The 23,896-nt window shown below is 38.3% G+C and overlaps 1 long non-coding RNA gene across 2 annotated transcripts in view; it reads right to left on the reverse strand.

Annotated features, from left to right (window-relative positions):
* Positions 1-11,798: 11,798 nt before the first annotated feature.
* Positions 11,799-23,896, reverse strand: part of LOC103351421 (uncharacterized) — a 107,794-nt gene continuing 95,696 nt past the window's right edge. The window contains exons 4-5 of one of the 2 annotated variants that reach the window (XR_007911115.2): positions 18,131-18,292; positions 11,799-12,347 (exon numbers count right to left, since the gene is read on the reverse strand). This is a non-coding gene — a long non-coding RNA (uncharacterized lncRNA). The remainder of the gene's footprint in view (positions 12,348-18,130; positions 18,293-23,896) is intronic. The other variant, XR_007911117.2, reaches the window with a different exon arrangement.

The raw sequence follows: 23,896 nt of genomic DNA on the forward strand, positions 1-23,896 counted from the left end.
TCCCAAAATTTTTTATACCCTAAGGTGATAATGATATATTCTTGTGTGAGTGTTGGTGAGGGTCCCCATTGTGGATTTACTTAACTCTCATATTTAGTTATATAATCCATGTCAAATTAATTATCTTTGTAAAACTTTGTTTTTCCAAGCCTATATTTCTATTGTATTTGTATAGTATTATAGAATACCCAGGGAGAAGGCGCTGTGGCATAGAAGGTTAAGCTTCTGCCTGAAGTGTCAGCATCACAAATGGGTACCAGTTCAAGTCCCAGCTGCTCTGTTTCTGATGCAGATCCCTGCTAATGTGCCTGGGAAAGCAGCAGAAGATGGCCCAAGTGCTTGGACCACTGCACCCATATGGGAGACCTGGATGAAGCTCCTGGCTTCAGCCTGGCCCAGCCCTGTCCATTGCGACCATTTAGGTAGTGAATCAGCAGATGCAAGATCTGATTGTCTATCTTCCTCTCTCTAGCTCTCCTTCTCTGTAACTCTTTCAAATAAATAAACCTTTTTAAAAAGTTAAAACACCCAGCCGTTATTTCTACTTCCTTAGTTTTCCTCCCTCTTTTCCTGATTCCCACTTGCTTTATTTGATTCAAGATTACAAATCACAAACCATAAAATAGACATATTACAGTGAGTTAGTATCTCTCAAATATCCTTCTATGTATTATTTTCCATTTGCTTGGTGAAGAATCCTGGTTATTTAGATGATTAATTCCCGAACATTCTGAATGTCTTGTTGTTACCTGTCATAATGATATCCAAGGTATTCATCTCTGTTTATCTGAAATGTACCAGCATATATTTGACTACTGAATTCAGCATAGTATTTATGATACGATAATGATTTCTGTATACTTGTTTTGGGTTGCTGTATCAACAAACTCTTTCATGCAATTTCTCAGGCTGGACTGAAAATTTTGTTAGGGAAGTTTTGAATGGATGATATTTAATCAGCCATGTAACTGTGTGTGCTATAGAAAACAGTTTTCTGATGAAGAAGCTCAAAGCACACAAATTTCTACTATTTGGTGACCCTTCAATCAGTCAACAAAGTAACTCCATGCCCTTTGGAGCTTTCCCTTTTTCTGCCATGTTGCTTCTCATGCATGACTGGCCCAAGGTGCTGATGTTGTAATCTCTAGTTCTATAGTGACTGCAACCCTTTGGGACTAAGCACTTTGTGGTTTATGGTTTAATGCACTAAGTTAACTCTAATGAGCGTTTTTTTCTCAGCAAACACAACGACTTCCTTATTTTCTGTGTCTTGATCTATGTCGTATCATTTTAATGCAAGCAGTATTTTTCCTATTTAAGATTTTAAATTGTCTTAAGAAAAATTTATATGAGAACAACTTTCATGTATTTCAAAGGCACTGTTCTAAGATAACCAAACTTTCTTCCCTCCCATACTCCCTTCAGAAGTTATAGCAAAGACATAATTTTAATCTACGCCTTAGTTACGGGCATAATTCACTAATAATCATAATATTCAACAAGTAAAAAGTTCAGAGACCACAGGTCCACAGGAGTATAAACAAAGGCTAAAAACAATCATATCACAAGATGTCCATTTCATTTCTATGCATGTTTTTATATTATCTGCTTTTCTCCATTTATCTTGAAAATTGGACCAAGTGCTTAAGAGTAGCCTACTACTTTGCTGCTGTAAGTTCATTCTGCATTAAGCTGATAAATCATGTAAACCAGTAACTTGTCAAAAACACAGTTATTGGAATCAGAATTACTTCATGTACAGGGGTTACTGAATTGGTTTGCTAACTCTTACCAAATCATTCATCAAATCCTGATTTTCTAGAAATATAATACATAAGGAACACACAATAAAAATAAACCAAGGTCTTCTATCTTGTAATACTACTTTGAAGAAAATATAGTTACATATTATTGTCATATTATAAATACTATGAATTCAGTAGTCAAATATATGCTGCTGTATTGTTAAAATTTGTTGCCAATCACTTTCCAAACAGTGAATATTTTCTACTCATACCCGTAACCTTTCCCTCTTACTCACTCCTGTTGAGACCTAGGAAATACAGAATAACTACAGCACCATGAGGGGTCCCTGAGTTTTTAACTGAACTCCAGGTACCAAGAAATCAATTTTAAACTCTGAAATTCTAATTTATCAGTATTTCACATTTTTGTATCAACTGGGATCTCCCTCTAAACAACTTTTGAAATTTAACATTAATCTACTCTAAAATTAAAGAAAAATGCAAAGTCTTTAAAAATATTATTATAATGCCTGCTACAGAGGAACATGGTAAAAAAAAATCTCCCAGTTTACAAATTTGTTATAGCAATTGAAGGAATGATGATGAGCAAGTCCTGTTTGTAAAAACTCGGCACTTCTCGGCCTTCTGGCTAAGATAAAGTGTAGTATCTGAAACCTCATGGGGTAATTTTCTTTCAAATTCCCTACCCAGAACTGCTTCTGTATTGCTTAGACATTGTTTAATTTTGTAACTTATGAGCCCTGAAATTCATGTAACTCATCATGTTTTCTCTTTGCTTTGGTTGTTAGGTGATTAATTAGCTATAGCCCAACCTTAGAGCTAAGGATTCTCCACCTGTGTTTTGAATGTCTGCTACTCTTATAATAGCCTTGATTATGTATTATTCATGACAATTAGGAATGTAAATGCCAAAGTTTTATTATACATAGTCAGTCTCTAATTTTATATAATTATTATATTTTTATTCTATGCCCAAATTTCATTTATTTGATCAAGTTCATTTAAGAAATTTGTTTTTCTTTAAATTAATTTGGTGCTATTTCTGGATGTATTTTCCTCATCACAGGTTCATTTTTAATTAAAACATCATGATGTGTTCTGCTTTTGAATAACAGTAATTAGTACTGACCTTTCTCGGGAAAAAGAGGAGGAGTTTCCAATTTCTGGAGTGAATAAGCAAGAATAACCACAAATTTTACATGAGTCCAATGGAAAAACAAAAATGAAAAACATTAGATCATTGTTTGCCAAAAAATTGGACAACTTATACAACAGAACTTTAACAGTTTGTGGGATAGTGGAATTAAAAAATTTGCTTTACTGCAAAATACTTTTGAAATCCATACTTAGATTTTTCTATAATTTGATTTTTTCATGAATGCTTTGGAGACCTTACATATGAAATGGACAAGTTTCTTGAAATAAAAATTTACCATAACTGTAAGAAATCCACTTGAAATATTAAGTATCTGTTAAAGAAAATTAATTCACAGTTAAATACATACCCACAAGGAAAACTGCCAATGCAGATGGATCATGGGAAAATGTTACTAAATCAAGTAATAGCAATTCTATGCAACTCTGCCAGATTAAAAGGCGAGGGAGGCATTTTCCAGCTCATTTTGTGAGATCAGCACGATTTAAAAAAAATTACTTACTTGAAAGTCACAGTTAGAAAGAGAGACAGAAAGAAGTCTTCCATCTGCTGGATCACTTCACGAGTGGCTGCAAGGCCAGGACTGAGGCAGCCAAAGGTAGGAGCTTCATCCAGGTCTCACAGGTGGGTGGCAGGTACCCAAGCACTCGGGCTGTCTGCTGCTGCTGTTCCCAGGCCCTTGGCATGAAGCTGGATTTAGAAGTGCAGTAGCTGGGATACAAACCAGTCAGTACCCATATGAGACACTGACATTGCTGGCAGCAGCTGTATTAGCTCTGCCACGGTATAGGCCCCACTTTTTAAAATAAACAAACATTATTTATTTAAAGGCAGAGTGATGGGTAGGGGGTGAGTAGAGACACATCTTCCAACTACTGGTTCCCTCCCTGGCTAGGGTAGGGTCAGGCCAAAACCAAAAGCCAAGAAGGAGCTCTGTGTAAGATTCCCACAGGGGTTGGTGCCAAGACTAATCACTCCAGTCAAACAGTTTCCAGAATTGTAGCGCACTGGTTCAAGTCCCAGCTGTATCACTTCTGCTCCAGCTTCCTGCTACTGTACCTGAGAAAGCAGCAGAAGATGGGCCAAGTGCTTGAGCCCCTACTACCCACATGGGACACCCAGATGGAGTGCCAGGCCAGGCATTTGTGACTATCTGGGGAGTGAGTTTACAGATGGAAGATACCTCTCTCTCCCTCTCTCTCTCCTTTTCCCTGCAAGTCTGCCTTTCAAATAAATATTTTAAAAAAATACAGCCAAAAAAAAGTACTAACCAAAGATTAATGATTCTAATTCAACATATCAGTAGACAATACCAATACTACTGCAATGAATGAAAAGGAAACACTCAATGTTTGTGAATGTTTTGAAAAAACTCTCAAGAACCTTAGAATTTAAAGAGAGCCCTTCAAGCTCACAAAAGCATGTAACAAAACAAAACCCTGTGGTTAATACCGTATGTGATGCTGAAAGACTGGTTTGTATCTAAATGGAAAACAATCAGAATATCTTAGCTCAAAAAATGATTCTCCATTTACTTGCAGTCCTATCCAGTGCAAAAATAAAAAAGTAAAAGCCTTAAATATTGAAGAGGTGATTAAAATTGTTTCAAGCAAAAGATTGAATTTTAAAAACCAACATAGAAGATCTATGAAAAGCTACTGGAAATGGTAAGGAAATAGAGAATACAAATGACGCAAGTTCAGTATATAAAGATAAAATACATTTTAATAAGCTAGCAAGAAAATTGTACAACTTTTTAAAAATGAAATATCAGCAGCATAAAGTAGTTAGGAAATAAAAACTTAAAAGCAGTTAACAATAAAAAAATAGCTTGTAAATTTTCCATTTGGATGTGTGGATTTGTGGATGTGAACAGGGCTAAGAAAGCCCTTCCTACAGCCTGTACTTAGCTCCCTGCCTCAGCTCTATTCATATTCTACTATGCCACAGATGCTAGTGGGCTAGCCCTTTGTTTGTCCTCCTGTTTTCAAGGACCTGTGTCATTCTGTACTCATGACCCACTTGGTTATGTAGGCCCTGTATAATTTGTCTTTCATGTCCCTTGTTCCTCTCTGCTTTATTTCCTGCTGAGTCCTATTAGTTAGCAGCTCCACCTCCTCCGGCCCCCACTTTTGCCCCCCTCTTCTTTGCTGCTCTCGGATAGTTCCTGGTCTCAGAGACCAGGTGTAAACCTGGAGTGTGAGTTAGGACAGAAGTTCTCCGCTTAGGGTCACTCTACCTCTGAACCCTCTGCTGCACCCTCGCCCTAGTTCAGCCTTTGATGATGCACAAGAACAGGGCTCCTACTGCTCGTGTGCCCATACTGGGATGGGTGAGCGTGTGCTCTTTCTTGGTGACATGAGGCATGCCCTTACTGTCCCAGGGAAAAACAAAGAAACCTGCGTCTCCAGGCCATGGAAGGCCCCACATAGTGGGACATGTGTAGTAGGGTCAGGAAATAGCAACATCTATACAGGTGTCAACTAGAAAAATAAAATGCTGGTTGGCTAAAAAAATCCATAAATAACTAAAAATGAAAATAAAATTTCACTAGTTGGGGGAATCAAGATTGATAAGATGTCTTTTGTCCTCAAGTACATCAATACTTCAATACTACCCTATTGTGGTCCCAGATGACTTTTAAAAACAGCATTTCATGGGTGTATTCAAATTTTATATTGATATGTAAATCATCTAGAAATAAATTGACCTTCATTAAAATCAACAAAGTTTGTTCTTTGAGGGGCAGTGAAGATAATGTAGCAAAAAGCACTGACTAGGACAAACTATTTAAAAATGTTTCTTCTATTCAAAATATGTAGCTCATAAAACTCAATCATAATGGAAGAAAAACCGATAAAAGGAAGCATGAGTCTGAATGATGTCTGTTTTTATTCCCAGTCCAAGATATAATCCATTTCCATTGAGTCATTAATCTGGAGATTTTCTTGGCCTTGATATTTCTAAGCCCACATGGGCCAATTATTTTATAGAAAATCCTTCAAAATAAAATCATACATTGTTCTCCAGAAATTTTGCATTCTTAATATTTCACATCAGGATACATGTAATGTTGCTACATGTCGATATTGGTGATAAATTTGATCATTTTATTTAATTGGTATCCGTCAAAGTTTTCCAATATAAAATTACTATATTTTGGTCTTTGCAAGCAATAAATAAAGATGCAAATAGTTTCCTACTTACACCTTTCTATTAATTCGTGTGCTTGCTGAGAATTTTAGAGCTTTTATTAGCATTTGATATTTTAATTGGAATTCTACCAAATTCAGTATCCTTTATTACTCATTTTTCCATATCTTTAACTTCCAGTAGCCAGAAACACATAGTAAATAAACCAAATTCAATGCAAATTTTTTTCACATTATGCACCGCACAACATTAATTTGCAACTTGCTCTTTTTCATTTAATAAATAATATCAGTCAATTCATATAAGTTTATGAAAGGATGTCTTTTATGCGTATGTTCCATTGGCACACATAACATTTAACTAATCAGTCTGCTAATGGGTAACTTTTAGTGAACCTGTTTTTAAAAATGGTAGTGCAATAATTACCCTTAAACTTATATCATTTCACACATTCAATCTTTATTCTAAACTCAGATGTGAATTTATTACCTTTAATAGTGTATGCTTTTGATTTTGATGTATAGTGAGTGCCTTATTATGCAAATATATGAACTGAACGCATACTCCTCTCAGCAATGTAAACAATTAGCTTCTACTCTAAATCCTTGACAATACATTATGTTTATTTGATTATCCTGTATTACAAAGAATTTTAAAAATTTTATCTTACATGTATTTTATTTGTATTTTTTGTGTATTGCCACCTTATTTCTGATGAATTTTTTTAAAAGATTCTATTTGAGTGGTAGAATTACAGACAGTGAGAGGTCGAGACAGAGAGAGAGGTCTTCCTTCCCTTGGTTCACTCACCAAATGGCCACAACAGACAGAGCTGCACCAATCTGAAGCCAGGAGCTAGGAGTTTCTTTCAGGTCTCCCACGTGGGTGCAGCGGCCCAAGGACTTGAGCCAACTTCTGCTTTCCCAGGCCATAGCAGAGAGCTGGATTGTAAGAGGAGCAGCCGGGACTCAAACCAGCACCCATATGGGATGCCAGAGCTTCAGGCAGATGAACCTACTGTGCTGGCCCCTCTAAGGAACTTTAAACATAATATTTGACCACTTTTCAATGGGTATCTGATATTAGGCGTGTATAGGAATTCTTTTCATATTAGATGAGTTAGCCATTTGCATGTCATAAGAATTAATATTGTTTTCATTTTATCCTTTATGTCTTAAGTTTGCCTATAGTCATTTTTGATACTCATAATTATTATCTTCATATCAAAATTCAACACACTTTGCTGCCATGTGCTCTATTTTTAATGTCTTGCTTACATTACTCCCATTTAAATCTTGAGCCATTTGGGGATTTATTCTGGCATGAGACATAAATCCGAATTTATTTTATTTTAAATAAGCAATAAATTGCACCAAAAGCAATTTCTTCTAAAGTAAGTACAAACATAATATGTAAACAACAGGCACCTCCTTATACTTTTAGTTACTATTTGGCAAAATACTGTGATTTATTTGGATTCCCATAGGGCCTTTCTTTCTGAAATCCTGGCCAATATGTTTTCCTGATGCACAGTTACCTTTGGAATCAAGGAAAACTTTGAGCAAACCACACACTTTCTTTTGGAACACTTTGTTCTTGAACATGCCATGTTGATTTTAAGCTATTATTTAATATATATACCATGAGCACTCAAGAAGTGAAGTTATGGTAGTTTAATAATTATCATATTTAATGATAAAATAGGTCAAAATTTACAGTAAAAATCAGAATAAAAATATGTCTCAAGAATATATAACAGTACAAAATGAAAGATCTGAAAACATGGTGCGGGGTGTTTAGACTGTAAAGGATTTACAAAGAAGGAAGTATTTGAAAGCATTCCTAATAGGCTGAGATGAGATGTGGGGAAGTCATTCTAGAAAACAGGATGGTTAAAAACAAAACAAAACCCGTTAGAAGAGAGTAGTTTAAGTGAAAAGTAGAATTCCTGCTGAAAAGTGATGAGAAGTGTATTTGGAAAGGAAAAGTATAGTTAGACCAACAAAGGCATTTGTTTAGGATGTCCAGGTAGTAGATAAGCACTAAAAACTTGGAGATGGTAGATATCATAATCACTACCTTGGACAAATTAAATAGAAGGCAACTTTATTCATGTAGCATTTATAAAGAATGCATTTCTGTAGTAGGAAACTAACCTCTCTAATCATAAGTAATTGTATTCTTGTACATGTGTACTTTATATGAATATTGTGGGTGTTGGAGGGAATTACAATGAAGAGTTATCTCTTGGAACCCCACACATCCAAGATTTAAAAAAGATCTTAATGTTCAGAGTCATAAAACAAGGTATTATGAAAAAGTCCAGGAACTTTTTCTATAGGAAACTATAGGAAAAGAAAGCCGTCCATCTGTGTCGTCCCCTTGAACCTTCTTTGTGCACTAGAGAAATAATATAAATAATGTCTTCAGGTGGGGACAGAATGATCATGCTTGATACCTTGCATGTTTGCTTAGCTTTTTAATGAAACTTGCTGGAAGATATTTAGCCACTAATGCATTAAAAATAAATCTATCATGCAAATTTAATTTCCTAAAAAGCTTATGAATAAATAACCCAAACCACTTTCTCATCAGTATTTTAAGCTGCTGTAATTATGTGATCCTGGCTGCAGGAGAGGGTGGAAAGTTGAACCTGCAGCCCTTTCACGTTCTGCTCCTTCAGAGGGCAACACCTCATGCTCCCTTCCCTTTGAAGCTGTGCTTCATTTAAAAAAACTATCTCTGAGAGTTGAGAGAAATTGTACATGGTTGCCTTTGAAGGGTCTGACTTCCAAAGTTCAGGGTTGACATTTTAACTTAGCACCTGGATATCCATATTAATTTATTTCCATTTGATAGCATTACAATGACCTTCCTAGAAAAACAGATTTTCCAGTAGCTAAGCCCTTTCAGTGACGGACGACATCTAAATTCTTCAGAATAATGAAGCTAGGAATCCCATCTGTATCCCCACCAGTTAGAGAAAGGTGTGCTTTGCATGCAGTCATACTGGAGATTATAATAGACTAATGCGTAGGAAACAGGGGGCTAGGGAGCAGCAGGGAAGGAGAGAGAGATGGGTTTCATATACATAGGACAGAGACATGCAAGAAGCAATGCATGTGATATAAAAGTGATTGGATAAAGAGCCTTCTTAGCTGATAGTAGAGTAGCAAGCCCCAGAAATCTAACTGCCCACCTAGACAATAATCACACAGACATAATCAGGCTAAATATTTTGAAATCCTGGAGTTTACTAAATGCTTTTAACTTCCAAAGGAACGTCTGCACAGTAAATTTTAGTTAGGGTCTGTGGGTTTCAGCTCTTACATAAGGAGATTGCTGCCCATTCTCCAATCCTCGCCCCTAGGCGGGTAGCCATGTGTTCCTGGAGCAACATGCATGCAGTTTCTAAGAAAAAGCTGGCAGTAAGGACCCAGTCTTCGATTATCAATAACCTAAGCCTAGTCATAACTGCTCTTGCAGATGAAGTTCAGACTTGGAGACAGGGAGCCAGTGTTGTACCCTTATCATTGTAAGCCTCTCCCCATCTGCCTGAAAGGACATTCAGGCTGATACCCTTTTTAATGCTTCCCTCTCGATTTTGTCTTTTTACCCTTTTGTCATCCAGATATGGAAGAGTAGCGCATGCAAAAACAATGGCATGCATGAGAGAATCAAATCACTATGCACTCTGAAAAGGCCTTAATCCCTAATTCAAACGACAAAAGAAAAATTTAGGAAAATTTGACTTTTCAAAAGCTTCTGTGGTTCAAAGGGCATTCTTCTGAGATCAGAGGAGATCAGGCGTGTTCAGGGTGGTATGGCCATCGGCCAGGATGCTCTTAATTGGATGAAAAAGCTGCTTATGAAATGCAAAAATATTTACAAGTCATATCTAATGATCAATATCCACAATACAGAGCTCCTTAAACTCAACTACAGAAATGAACATAAAGGCAATTCAATTAAAAAAATCAGAGGTCAGTTCCTCTCTAAGGAAGATTTACACGTGGCCTGGCCATTAAGTACGTGAACTACTGTTCAACATTGTTGAGGACTAGGTTGGGCCTCAATTCCTATTCCAGATTCTTGCCTTTTACTTCAAAAATTGTAACCACAGGCACAAACATGACCTGCAGGGTGATAAGGCTTATTTACAGAGTGAGAAGAATACACTGGCACATGAGGGCTTTATTTAGGGAGAGAGGGTGAGGAGAGGTAAAGAGGGACTTAGATTCCCTGCTCCCTAAGGACCACAAGGAGGGAGAGAGGGAGAGGGGGAGAAAGAGAGAGAAAGAGAGAGAGAGAGAGAGAGAGAGAGAGAGAGAGAGAGAGAGAGAACCCTCCACTTTACCAGGCTTCTTATGAGCTCAGGAAAGGGGAGTGGTTACATAGTAGTGCCCTCAGATCCCAGGTAAGGGGAGGTGCATCCTGGGGAGGGGTCATCTGATTGACAGGTGGGTTAATATGGTAACATGGAGTGGGGAGGTGTGGTTTCTAGCTCATGAATTATCTCCCTGACTTTTCCCATATCAAACCTCACTAATCACTAACAGAATATAAATCAAGAATATAGTGACATACTACCTCATATAAATGGAATAGATTGTCAAAAATTATTAGTGAGACTGGACAGTTTGTACTCTCACATACTATTGGTATAGAGGTAAATAATGGAAGCAGTTTGGAAAACCATATAGTAATTATTCAAGAGGTTAAAAATTTGCAATGTCACTTCTGCGTCAATACCCAACAGAACTAAAAGTAGGATCTCAAGATTTGTGACTCCATTGTTCGCAGCAGTATTATTCACATAACTGTACACACGAAGCAAGTTATGTATCTATCGACAGGTGAATGGAAAAGCTAAACCTGTCTGAAAACATCCACATAGTGGTTAAAACATAGGAATAGTAAAATGTTGAGAGTGGTTGCCAGGGGCTGGACAAAGATGGAAAGGGAAATTGTCTGATGTGTATACAGGTTCAATGTGCAAGATGAAAAGTGTCTGGTGACAGCAGTTGGTGATAGCTGCTCAGTTATATGACCTATATCATTGAATTGTCCACTTAGAGTTAAGATATTAAATTCCATGTTATATGGATTTTATAATAAAACAAAATTGAAAATAGACATACAGCAATGAATTAGGTTCATTCCTTTACATAACAGTATAAGTTTCTGTGTGTATTGAGGCTGTCTGTATGGATAAACAAAGAAGGAATTCAGGTCAGAATCAAGAGACAGAAGCAGAGAAATTGGTTGTGAATCTAGTGATGGGGTGCTTTAAGTATAGAGTAAGTTGTCTCCAACATAGCATTTTAAAGCATATAATTATTCACTGCATGCCCTGGGATTTCCTCTTTAGAGAGGTGATTATGGGACTCAATTCACATCCTTCACAAGTGAAAGGTGAGAATGGTTTTGGTTGACCTCTCAATGCTGCTAAGTCATTTCTAGCTGTGCATTTTTTACTTTCTCCTACTCTGGGGCTTGAGTCCAGCTGGGATTGCTGAAAATGAAAATAGCATTTCTAGAAAAAATGTCTTAGAACAAAGATTATCAGGTTTCTATTTATTAGGTCATAGAGTACTATTTCTGATTTTCTAACTCCAAAAATTTATTTTTAAGGGGCCATACTCACACCTTCTGTAAACTTAGAGGTTTTAGTCTCCTGTTGTTAGAATTTCTGAAAACTAGAAAGCTGATGGACAAAGACTATTTTTGAATGGACTGATAGCTTGGATGTAAGAGATGGAAAAAAATCCACTGAGTAACAGATACGGTAGAAAGGAAGCTGGACAACAAATGCAGGCTTGCACAGGCAGAGGCAGACAGAAGAGATCCCTGGGACAGGACGTCTGGTTCTAAGTCAGAATAACAAAGAAGGGAAAAGTGCACTGCAGAGTTGCCAGTTTGCATCATCTCTCAGAATGCAGGATCATCTCCAGCAGTGGTTTGGTTACTGCCTTCAACCCAAGATATTCGCTGATTCACTCAGCAAAAACCATTCTCCGCAAAATAACACACATTAACTATCATCGTTTACTAAGTGCAAGGTATGTGCTGGGATCTCTAAGTCTCCTTTCAAACACATTGTTTAAAACTTCACTACCGTATTAGGAGTTGAGTACTATTATGGAAAATACTGAGAAAAGGTGAAGCTCAAGCCTGGAGAAGCCAAGTTATCTGCCCCGAATCTCACCACCTGATGTCTGTTGGTGCTTGTGTTTGATTCAGATCTGTGTGATCAAAAATGTCTTCAGAGGCTGTGTGAGAAATTATTATTAGGTTATTTTTTAGACAATTAGAACCAAAGAAGTACTTTCTTACATTTAGGGTTAAATGCTTTCTACGATGAATTTTTCTACAGATAGACATACTGGGGCTACATTTTATCCTTCGGCTTGCCACCAAGTGTGAGTGAGTGCTCAATTAACCCAACGTTATTGAAGCAAACTCTGGCTTTAAAAGAGACATATGCTTTTGGAAGCAATCATAGGCGAGGCATGGCTTTAAAACAGTAAGCAATTTTGAAGCAGAAAGAAAAAGGTTTATAAAGAAAAGTATTACAGTCATCAGGTTTCCTTTGCTTAAGGTCAAAAACTTACAGCTTTCTGGAATACTATTACATTACAAATGAGTTTCAACAGTCATCTGTTTCCTCAGCTCCTGTCAGGTTTATGCCTGGGGTCTTTCTATTTGATCATTGTTGTGTTAATTGCTGTGAAATGAATAAACTGTGATACCTACAGATCTAAAATAAATAAATAAATGAAATAATAATAGACAAAGAGAAGAGAGAAAAGAATGAAAATGTAGTCAGAGGGATATTGTTTTTATTCTTTTACTTCGTGGATATCAATCTTATGTAGACAAGGGCATCTGTCAGGAAAGTAAACCTAAGTACATTAACCCTTCTTGAATGTCTGAAGACTCGGAGAAAGATGTGAGGGAAGTTCCTCTCCAGTGCCTGTTTGGCTAGATCATTGAGATCAAAGTTGTATTCCCAGGAGACTATGCTTCAAGGTAAATTAGTCCCTGTCATTTACATAATGCATCAAGGTTAGAAAAATAATTTTAACTGCTTAATGAAACAAGAGCACAGCTAGAATTTGAATCTCAAAGGGAGAAATCAGCCAAGATGTAGATGCTTAATTCCAGTTAAGTATGCAAAATATTTTTGATCTTCTTTAGAATGAGTGCATACAGAGTTAGTATTTAGTAACTATATGAATGCATAAAGAATGACAAGAAGAGAAGAGAATGGGAAGACAAACTAATGGCCTTCAATATCTGGAGTTGTAACTTACATCCTCCAACTTAAAAATTCATTGTGAACCTGAGTTTTGATCTATGAAACGGTTATAACAGGGCAATCATCCTAAGGTATAAGAGGCTAGTTCTGTAGGGGACTTCAGGAATCATTTATTCTGATATTTATAACGGAGAAAGTCGAGCATCAGGAAAATCTAACAATTAACCCAATGTATAATTGTCATCAACAAAAAAAAAGACTAAAAATGTCCAACATTCTCTTAATTTGAGGCCAAAGTCAATAAAGCTTTATTTTCAGTTCTATTCTATTCATATTATTTATAACTTTTTAAAAAATGGATCGTCTTTTTGAGTATCAAGAATTTGCTGGGCACTGGAGATTAAGGAATGAATAAGGTAGGAATGGTCTCTGCACTCACTGAGTTTACAATTTAATGGAAGTTTAAACAAGTATTTGTAAGTATAAGCAGTATCTGGAAAATGGAAATCATCATATGCTTTATTTCTATTTTATTGACAATGAAATAAAAACTCTGGGAAATTCTTAGGTTGTAGCTATAACAAAGGACTTAGATTAATATTTCAGGACTCAGCATCTTAAATCTTCCAAGTGCATGGAGACAACCATAGCTTGTATCAGTTTTTAATCATTTTAAAGTTACATGGCAAAGAGAAACATGTTAGACAAAGTTAAATGCTCAAAGAAGACTATATTTCAATAAAGGAGCGATGCTATCAAGTAGGACTGACCAACATAACTCACTGAAATAAGGGGCAAGGGTTGTTTGAAGCACTGGCTGAATTGTGGAAAGGTACTGGAGGACATTTGTGGCGAAGTTGGTGAGGGTGCTTAGAAACCATTAGTCTGCCACTGGCAACACTTGGAAGTTAAGTTACTGCCGTTCCACGGAGAAGGGGAGACAGGGCTTACTTCTGTTTCTTTATGTTTAAATTTCAAAAAAGAAAATGAATTTCAGAGTCCTTCAGAAAGATATTGCTAGGTCGTCAAACTGACAAAAGACCAGGAAAGATTAGAAAAATGTAAGTTTTCTAAAATCAACATGCTACAAAAAAGGAGGTCAGGGTCGATAATAAAGAAGAAACTTGCCTAAAGTTGAATCAAGTTGAGAGGAGCCTTAAGTACATCTTTTGGGTAGAGCACAATGAAAATTATGGACCCTCTTCCCAGTAAAACATACCTTGACCTAGGATGGAGAGCTATGATGATGCCTGAGCAGTATCACTTCCCACTACTGGCTTTAGCAAGTAATTTCAACTTCTGGAACACCTATCCCCTATTCTAAGTCCTTGTGATTTGGGTGGGGCCAAGAGACACACACTCTACTTTCTGTCCACAGAGACTAACGAAAACTTGACCCAGTTGATCTAATTTGGGAGAGTTAAGAGAATAGAAATTGTTCATGCTGGTCATGAAGGGGGAAAGATCTGACTAGGCTGCGGGGGACCATCAGCTCAAGAACATTTCCAAGCATGAACCCAGAGCTCAGCCAAGGAAGCTTAGAAGACTAAGAGCACCATCCGAGAAGTGGGTACATTCTGCTTTTACTAAAACCAGTTTTACTTCAGTTTCTGAGCTCAACAATACTGAGTTTTACTTAAAAAAAAATACACATTGGATGTTAATATATTCCATGAACCCAATTTCAGGAATTTAATAGAGTAGAAATCTTGGAGGACTGGGGTTACAGCCCAGCAGGTTATCACCCCTATGATGATGACATCCCCTATTGGAGGGTTGGTTTGAGTCCTGACTTCTTCACCTCTGATACAGCTTCCTCATAATGCGTCTGGGAAGATAGTGGATCTGGTGGGTGGAGCCCTGCCACCTACATGGGAGATCCATATGGAGTTTCTAGCTCTTGGCTTTGACCTGGCCTTGCCTCCACTTTTGCAGGCATCTGGGGAGTCAAACAGTGAATGCAAATACTTGCTCTCACTTGCTTTCTGTCTCACACAGGAACTCTTTGTCCCAAGTGCTCACACTCCCGCTTGCCCTCTCGTTTTCCATCCACTCCTCCTACCTTCCTATTCTCCCTCCCTCCTACTCTTCTTTAAAAAAGAAAAATCTATAAATCTTAGAAAGCTAGAAGGGTTATTGGGCTGGGTTTGTCTACTCAAGCATCATCCTTTGTAGATGTTTGAGTATAAAGAGGATTACATGTTTCCTATCTAATTCCTATAATTCTCATTATAGAAGATGTAATTATGAGTCAGTGGTTCTTAAATTTTAGTCTGCATCATAATTGCTGATGTCCTCTGACCAAACTCAGAGGACACTGAATTAGGTTCTATAATTATAATCTGTCCATCACTCTTTCTATAGCCTAGGAGTCAACTATGTTAAATATTATAATTTAGTTGGGATATTTTACTAACAAATGTAACTCATGCCCATTGGACTGTCTTCTTGGACTTGATTTACAAAAGTGTCATCAATAGGGATATGTGAGGAGGCAGTTGATGGAACTGTCACACACCATCTGAGATTGGAAATTGACAGAACATGTTGGGAGTGCTGTCTAACCTCTAGAAAGAGTGAAAGGGTATTTAGCTGGCAGGAGAGATCATTCTAAACAAGAAAGGAGTCATGAGGCACAATAAAAGGAGACAAATATCAGAGGGATTTGAACCATAGTTTTTCAAGGACAATTGCAATACGGTATCCATTACCATAGATGTTATTAGAAGATAGCTGTTTGAGTTGCATTTTGGAAGGAAGAAAGTAAAACAGAGCAGTCTGTCTTTATAGGGGTAAAAAAAGGTCTGTAAGGCTGTTACAGGAGGTAGAAAACAGAACTTTCACAGAAAAGCATCCATAGGAAGTTACCACTGAGGACATTTGTTACTGTAGCCATTGTCAATGGGAAGCTGGGGGCATGGTTAGAACTTGTTGGATCAGTTGATGAGCATTTGCTGTTCACAAATAGACAATATTCAAAAAAAAAAAATGCAAAGCATTTGGTGGGTCCAAGTCTGAATAGATAATACAGGGTTTTTATTCCAGCAGATCTGACATTGTAGTAGAATGTACAGGCACAGCCATACATATTTGAGCACTACGGTAAAAAACTGAAATGCTCTTATGATACTATATTGCATTCTTTCTGAAGGAGGCTCATTGAGTATTTGTAATATTTAACATAAATGAGATAGGTTATAATAGTTCCATTTTTAATAAATGGAAACAGCCTTCTAAGGACGCAAATAACGTGGCCAATTGCACAATTTTATGACTATGACAAAACAACTATATGCGCCCATTTTTTTTGTTCTTAGGATTTTTGCCCAAATTAGGCACTAAAGGAAAAAATAATGACTCCCTCTGAAAGTGAAAGGAATGAGCTTTAGTAATTGTGCTTCAATAGAAGTAAACTGGAACTTTCCTAGGAAAAATAGGCATATTGCCATTATACTTTGAGAAAACTTTTAAAAACTGTACTTTTCATTATTATATTGCAAACATTTTATAATTAAGGAAATCTAACAGCCACCCCTTTTCTTCAAACCAACCATCTCAGAAAGAGAAGTGGCCTCTAAAATTTTAAGAGGCATTCAGATGGTTGAAGGCCTGAGTATGGACTTAGTCTCCAAACTCTGAGCAAGTGTTACTGTTGCTGTGAGGTATCACTTCTCCATTTAGTGACCAAAGGTGGACACTAAATCCTAGGGAGATTGATAGAGGAGACCGATGGGTTAGGAAAGCATCTCTGGTATTCCTTCAGTGTCAGCACAAATCTACCTGCCCTCCCTTAGCTAAAGGCAGATCTTGTTAATCCATGTGATGCTGATAGTGAACTGAGGTCTTGTCAAAACAGGATTCAGCATGAAGGATTATAGGAAACTGGAGCAACTGAGAATAGAAACTCAACCTCCTGTGGTAAAAGGCATTTATTTGAATGCTCAAAGTTTCCTTTAGTTTCTCTTTAGTTTCCTCTAGGAATTTATGCAAGTACATGGGCCCTTCAAAACATTGGTGGAAAAGGGAATGAAAGTTTATCTTGATTTAGAAAAATTTTGAAATGTATGCATTTTTTTACATTATGTGTGCTTTCAAGTAGTTCTTGAAAACACCTCATATACATGGATTTCAAAATACTTTGCACCAAAATGCTTATTTTTTCATTTCATTTTCCACATGTCTTTTGAAGAACCCGCATAAATAGTTGCTGTAACAAGTTGAATTCTCCAGAAGACAGGCTCTAATGCAGTGTTTAGGGAACAGTGTATTGTGTGCCTTTGTAACCATCACCAGTGGGCAAGTGAATAAAGAAACAGGAGTGGCCACTAACTGAGGTGGACGCAGGCCCAACAGCAGCCTTAGCTGATCCTACAGAGGGCTCTGGTCTTAATGGCCATTCAGAGTTTCCAGGGCTGAGATACCTTGGTACAGTCATCAGATGTGAGCTGTAGAAGGGACATGACTTGGGGTATCTCCTGCTGTAGGAATTCACCAAAGGGTATATCCGCTCCAACAGTTGGACAACAAGATATTCATTAAAAGGAGATCTTAGTTATTGACAGTAAGATCAATCATCACTAAAAGAGGATTTTTGTTCTCTTAGTGTTGTTTTACTGAACTGCAGTTTAAGGTCCAAAGACCTCTCTGGTGACTAACTTGTTTGTCCCATTTCACCAGAATGGACACAGGAGCTGCCACTGAAAAGGGATCCCAGCAGACCCTGGTTGGGGTGGAGTACTTTCCCTAATGGGTCTGAGGATATGTGTGGTCACCGTGGTTAATAAAATTACTTACAATGCATTAGTCTCTTGTTGTAACTTCCTCTTGTAATTATGCCTTGTAATTGCGCATAAAGGGAAAAAGCTTTCTCTGAAGTCCTTCCAATAGAGCATGTTTTCGTGAGGCAGGGTTCGGCCAGTGTTGCAAATCTCCAGAAACACACATCAGCAGCAGAAGCTGCAAAATAAACGGCGTAGGTTGCTGTTACCCAGATGACCTTGGACACAAGCTCCTGCAAGGAGCTTTCTAGCTCGTTCTTGAGGCATTTTGAATTAACTTCAGGAAGTAGACCTCAGACTATGGCAAGGTTTCTTCTAGTCTGTCCTGTCTCTGATCTTTCAATGAAAAGATACAGCTAGATTTTTCTTTCCTCTTCTCATCTTTACTAATAAATGAGTAAATTCAGAATACTCCTCCCAATAATCCTAAAAGATAATACTATTGTACCCATTTTAAGGATGAAGACACCTAGACTCAAAAATATTGCTAAACTTGCAAAAAGATTATTTAAGCTTTTATGGAACTGGGGTTCAACCCAGATCTGTCTGACTCACGACATCGTTAAGATACACTGTTTTGCCTGATGAAAGTCGTCTAAATTTTAAAGTGCATAACCCTGCAGGGCAGCCAGATTCACCCTCTCTAACCTATTTCCTTGGCAGTTGGAAATAAGCTTACTCAGCCTGTCTGGACTGATTGGAATATCAATGCTTTAGAGGAGGCCTTTAAAGGATGCTGGTTCATTCTGGGTAGTGGCAAAGTGTGGGTCGTCCAACTCAAAATCATTGATACAATGGTAATAATCAGTTCTTTTCAGGGTGTATTGTGGGGTGTTTAAAATTGGGTTTAGAGCAAAGTGTGTTATTTAGCAAAGCATCATTACAGCTTGAGAGAAAAATGACCCATCATTTGTCTTTAATTCCAGGTTTTTTTTTTTCCCTCCGCTCCCTAATTTGGACCCAGGATTTCCTCATTAATTGTATCAATGGGATTAATGACTGCATACTAGCAGAGAACATAAAGTACTTAAGAACTTCAGCCATATGACATGTTATTGTAGTAGCGAATGAAGTATTTAGCATTTATATAGTGCTTTATTTGCAGCGTGCCTATTCTGATTGCACATTCACACACATTATAATCCTAATGATCACTTTGTGCTTTTCTATTTGTCATGGTGTATTTCCAGCATTTAAAATTTGTAACATTAAGCAAAATTAATGCTCGTGGAAGCCTGCAGCTGCCTGCCCTCCGTGGCTGGGTGCTTCACTTATTCATACAGCCTTTGCCTCCTCAGCTGAGGGAGGATCCTTAAACGCAAGTCTCCCTGAACCCCACAACTTGGAGAAGCAGTTTGCAATCAGAGACCCTAGATCAATCATTTGCCGTTGGTAGTGATTTGAATGAGCCCTATTTTAGTTCACTCTCAGAGGATCTATGTAAGACAACTTCTCTTTTGAGAGACAATTGATTGCTGCTAATTCCATCGCATTTCAATGCCCTTCGGCAGCATTGGACTTCTCTTGAGGTACCCATCTTCTAAGTGACCCCCTCCCTGTGCACAGCTATCTAGGGAAATGTAGGCTGGGGCTGTGTTGGAAACTTTTCCTTTATCAAACTATAGTCTTTTTCTAATTTCTTTTAAGTGATGTGATGAAGAAGATGTTGACAATCATGTTACCCAAGCACTTTTGTAAGTGTTCTGCATATGTGGGGTCTTCAAGAAGTTCATGCAAAGTGTGTATGTTAAAAACATGGTGACTAGATGGCAAAATAAAATTGCACTAAGGTAAATGTCTTTTACTTTCATTTCCCACAGACTTTTTGAAGCTGCCCCATATACTGCTTTGTTCACTCCTCTCAAAGCAGTGCGAAATAATTACTAATGTTATTCTCATTTAGAGGGAAGGAAACAAATGGGCAGAGTTCAGCGATTTGCCTTTGACTTGTGAAGTCCTGTTGTAGCACCACACCCAGGTCAGTGGACACTAAAGCAACTCTGAACCTTCAAATTCGCCTCTAATCATTTGACTCTCCCATTCAGAGATTGGAAGGGTTTTGTGCTGGCCACTGAAAACAGACCGTGACAATGCAGTATCACCTCTGTATGCTGTGTACACTCAAATCCTCCTGATGCTCAGCTAAAGGCTAAGAAATTACCCCCGGCAATAATTCCTCTCCGTCTTCCCCTTCTTTATCTTATTTTTTCTTCCTTGTTCCAGTGATTGCCACTTTCAAAGCACTGTGCTTTTCCTGCTTCCTTCAAAAGCTGGAGTTTTCTTTTTCTAGTTCAGAACTTTCTACTCCGTATCTCAATAGAATTTCAATGGCCGCTGAAGTTTTGCTGCTTAATGATATGCTTGCAATAAGAGAATATCCATGGAGAGGTTTTTTTTTTTTATGGAAATATGAATTGGATTCAGATTTACAAAATCACAACCTCCTGTTTCTTCTCATCCCTAGCTACTAAAACAATCCCCAAATTAGTCCCTAGGAAGCTGGCCTGGGGTGTAGATTCAGATGTTGCTAACTTAATGAGATATATCTATCAGATAAGAGGACATCAATATGACTATGTGTGTAGGCTCGGTGCAGGTTGGTATTTAACTTACAGGAATGATTCTATAGTGGTTTCATTTTAGGTGAAAGCATTCACAGCTTTTCAAAGAGGGCTTCCTAGGTTGCAGATAAAATACTAGGGTTTCCTCGCAGTATCTCAACTCTGATATGTTTTTGCTTCGGTTTTTAGTTCCAAGGACTGCACCTAGCACCTAACCACTGCCTGACCAGATAGCACATGTGGATAGGACAGTCTTCCATGTGACTGCCAGCTGCAGGTAGCACCCACTGCCTAAAGGTGGCCCTGGTAGAAAATTAGCTGCTGTTCCTCCTGACTCCCAGGGTGGTAACGTGTTCCTCACCATGGGAAGGGTATTGGTTGGTTTCTGGAAGTGGCAAAGGGCGAGGGGGATTCCTGAGCACTAACTGTCACTGAGAGAGGTCTTTGTCCTAGACTTGGACTCACGGGATCTGTAGGTACAAGGCCTCACTGGGAAGAGTTTATGCTTCTCTAGTTCAGTGTTGGAAGACTACGGGGCTGTCTTATGAGGAAGGAAGGAGGACTCCTTTTTTGAGCACCAACTGTGTCCTAAGCACATTTAGACTTATCTCTTGGAAAATTCCTTTTTTATTGTTTAGACCTTGAGAGGGAAACAAGTAGAAACTGAAAAAACTCCATTTTTCAAAGCATTGATCTTGGTTTTCTCCTAATATTTGTCACCTAAAACAAAGATTGAGGTTTTCTCAAAGGTCTCTACTTTAGAACCCTTCACCACTCTGATCTGGGAGCTGCCAAATCTGGAATAACAAAATGTTTCCCCTGCCTTTATTGCTCAGATGACATTCTTAAGTTCTCAGCATTTACTCGAGGCCCTCTTTATATATTACTGACCCTTTTTTCTGAAAATGAGAGGATCACATGGATGCTGGTTCTTTTTACTGTCCTATCTACTCGCTGGAAAAAAGCTACCAGAGAACTCGGTGTGGCTGCCCAATACCCTCAGCAGTCCAGGTTTGTGTATCACATCCATGTGTTATAGTGTAGACTTTCAAAGAGCAGGGGAAACCCTATCCATTCAATTTTTCAAATGCAATGTGGTCATAGCTATAAATGTTACCTGGGATGCCCTGTGTAATTTTTTAAATAATTTTTTAAAGACTTATTTATCCATTTGAATGTCAGAGTTACACAGAGAGGAGAGGCAGAGTGGGAGAGGTCTTCCATCTGCTGGTTCACTCCCCAACTGGCCATGACAGCTGGAACTGCACCAATCCGAAGCCAGGAGCTTCCTCCAGGTCTCCCATGCAGGTACGGGGGCCCAAGGACTTGAGCCATCTTCTACTGCTTTTCCAGGCCATAGCAGAGAGCTGGATTGGAAGAGGAGCAGCCGGGTCTCAAACCGGCACCCTTGAGATGCCGGTGCTTCAGGCCAGGGCATTAACCCACTGTGCCACAGCGCCAGCCGCCACCCTGTATAATTTTCACAACTTCTACCACTCAAGGTCTCAGACTTCTACCACTTGTATAATCAAATCAGATGGACTAAGTTCCTCTTTGACAGATTTAAGGTCTTTTGGGACCCAATGGAAAGATCCTTCAAAGGGCCAGAAGATTAATTGATCTTCTTGTCTTCAACGGGAAATAAGAAAATGGCAGGGAGTGAGAAGTACAGTATGTTGGATCTCCAAAATAGCAACAACCTGAAGTTGCCAGGTACGTGACATTAAGTCGTTTTTTCTCCCCCTCCAGTGTTATTGTGAACTATGTACTCTTCACTATCGATAGATGCACAATTTCTCGGCTGGTCACCAAGCTGCTGGAAGACAATGATGTGTTTTATTTTAATTTTAATCTGCTTCTGATTCAGTTTTTCAGGCGACAAGTGGCCAAGCATCAGGTTAACAATATAATAGGTGAGTGCAAACCACTTTCAATTATGCCCAATGAGTATAATTGGGGATATTGACAATACTTTGAATTACATCGATTTTCCCATCTAGCTGAAAACTTTGATGACTCTCTTGATTTCACCCTTATTGTTTCTCTGTAATAAAAACAAAATCTCTACAGTGGGGGAAAAAAAGGGAAGTACAGGTGTACTGTGTGTATCTTCGTTGTTTTCTTGAAGGCAATGAGCTTGGATCTATCTAATCTGCAGCAATATCCTAAAAAGGGTTGGTTAGTAAATGCCAATTATGCAGGATTTCTACATACTATCATGCCAAGTATATATCAAAAAAGTACAGCCAGCAGAGAGAAAAATATGGATTGGAATCCAATTCATATTTTATGTGCCAACTTAGCCACACAAAAGGAGGAAACAGATTTCCTGATTTCCACAAAATCGCCCTGTAACTGACAGGTCAGTTACTATATGGGCTAGAATCTTTACATAATATTTAACTGCAAAACTCCTACAAGATCTTTACCCACCATAGAAATTTGGGCAGCGAAGCCCAGGGTAAATGAGATAACCTCACACCACGTAAGCAGCACGTGGGCATGTTGGGTTTCAAGTCCCAGTCTCTGCCTCCACAGAGCACTGCACTTAGTTTTGCTAAGTTATGAGGCCTCACCTGTAGCTCAGAAATGGCTTCCTAGGGAGGGGTACTTAGGCCACCCCTTAGAGGAAATAGCAACAAAGTAGCTTCTCTGTGACTACCCAGCATGATTTTATTGCTTCTAGTTTCCCTACATCATCCTCTCAGCATCAATTACTATGCATTGACTCCAAGAAAAAAATAAATGAGTAGTTTTCTCCTCCGAAGCTGTGCTCAGCAGGAACACAGGGCTTCTTTTCCTAATGAGGGCTCATTTTGTGACAAGAAAACACGCTCAAACGAAGGGGTGGATGGGAAAGCAACTGTGTGGTTTCATAGGAACAGAAAGCAAGCTGAATGGGTGCCCCAGTAAGATCACCACGCAAACTTCTCTCAGCTTCCTCTCTTTTCTTCATGGCTCCTCTGGATCTCGCTCATTAGCTTGCTTCACTCTACTCCCTCTTATCCGCTTCCTCCCACATAGTACTCCTTTAGAAGTCTGTATGTGGTCTGGTACTGATAGCGCCAATCTTGACTTGGCAGGACCTCTCAATCCAGCATTTGAATTTATTCCCAACTTTAGGTACCCTCTCAATATATACCTATTGACAAGTCAAACAGATGACTCAGGTGTCTCCTACAATATTGAGCTAGAGTTAGTTTTGAAGAAGTTTAATAGGG

The sequence above is a fragment of the Oryctolagus cuniculus genome, chromosome 15 (genome assembly GCF_964237555.1).
Source record: "Oryctolagus cuniculus chromosome 15, mOryCun1.1, whole genome shotgun sequence".
Classification (NCBI taxonomy): Eukaryota; Metazoa; Chordata; class Mammalia; order Lagomorpha; family Leporidae; genus Oryctolagus; species Oryctolagus cuniculus.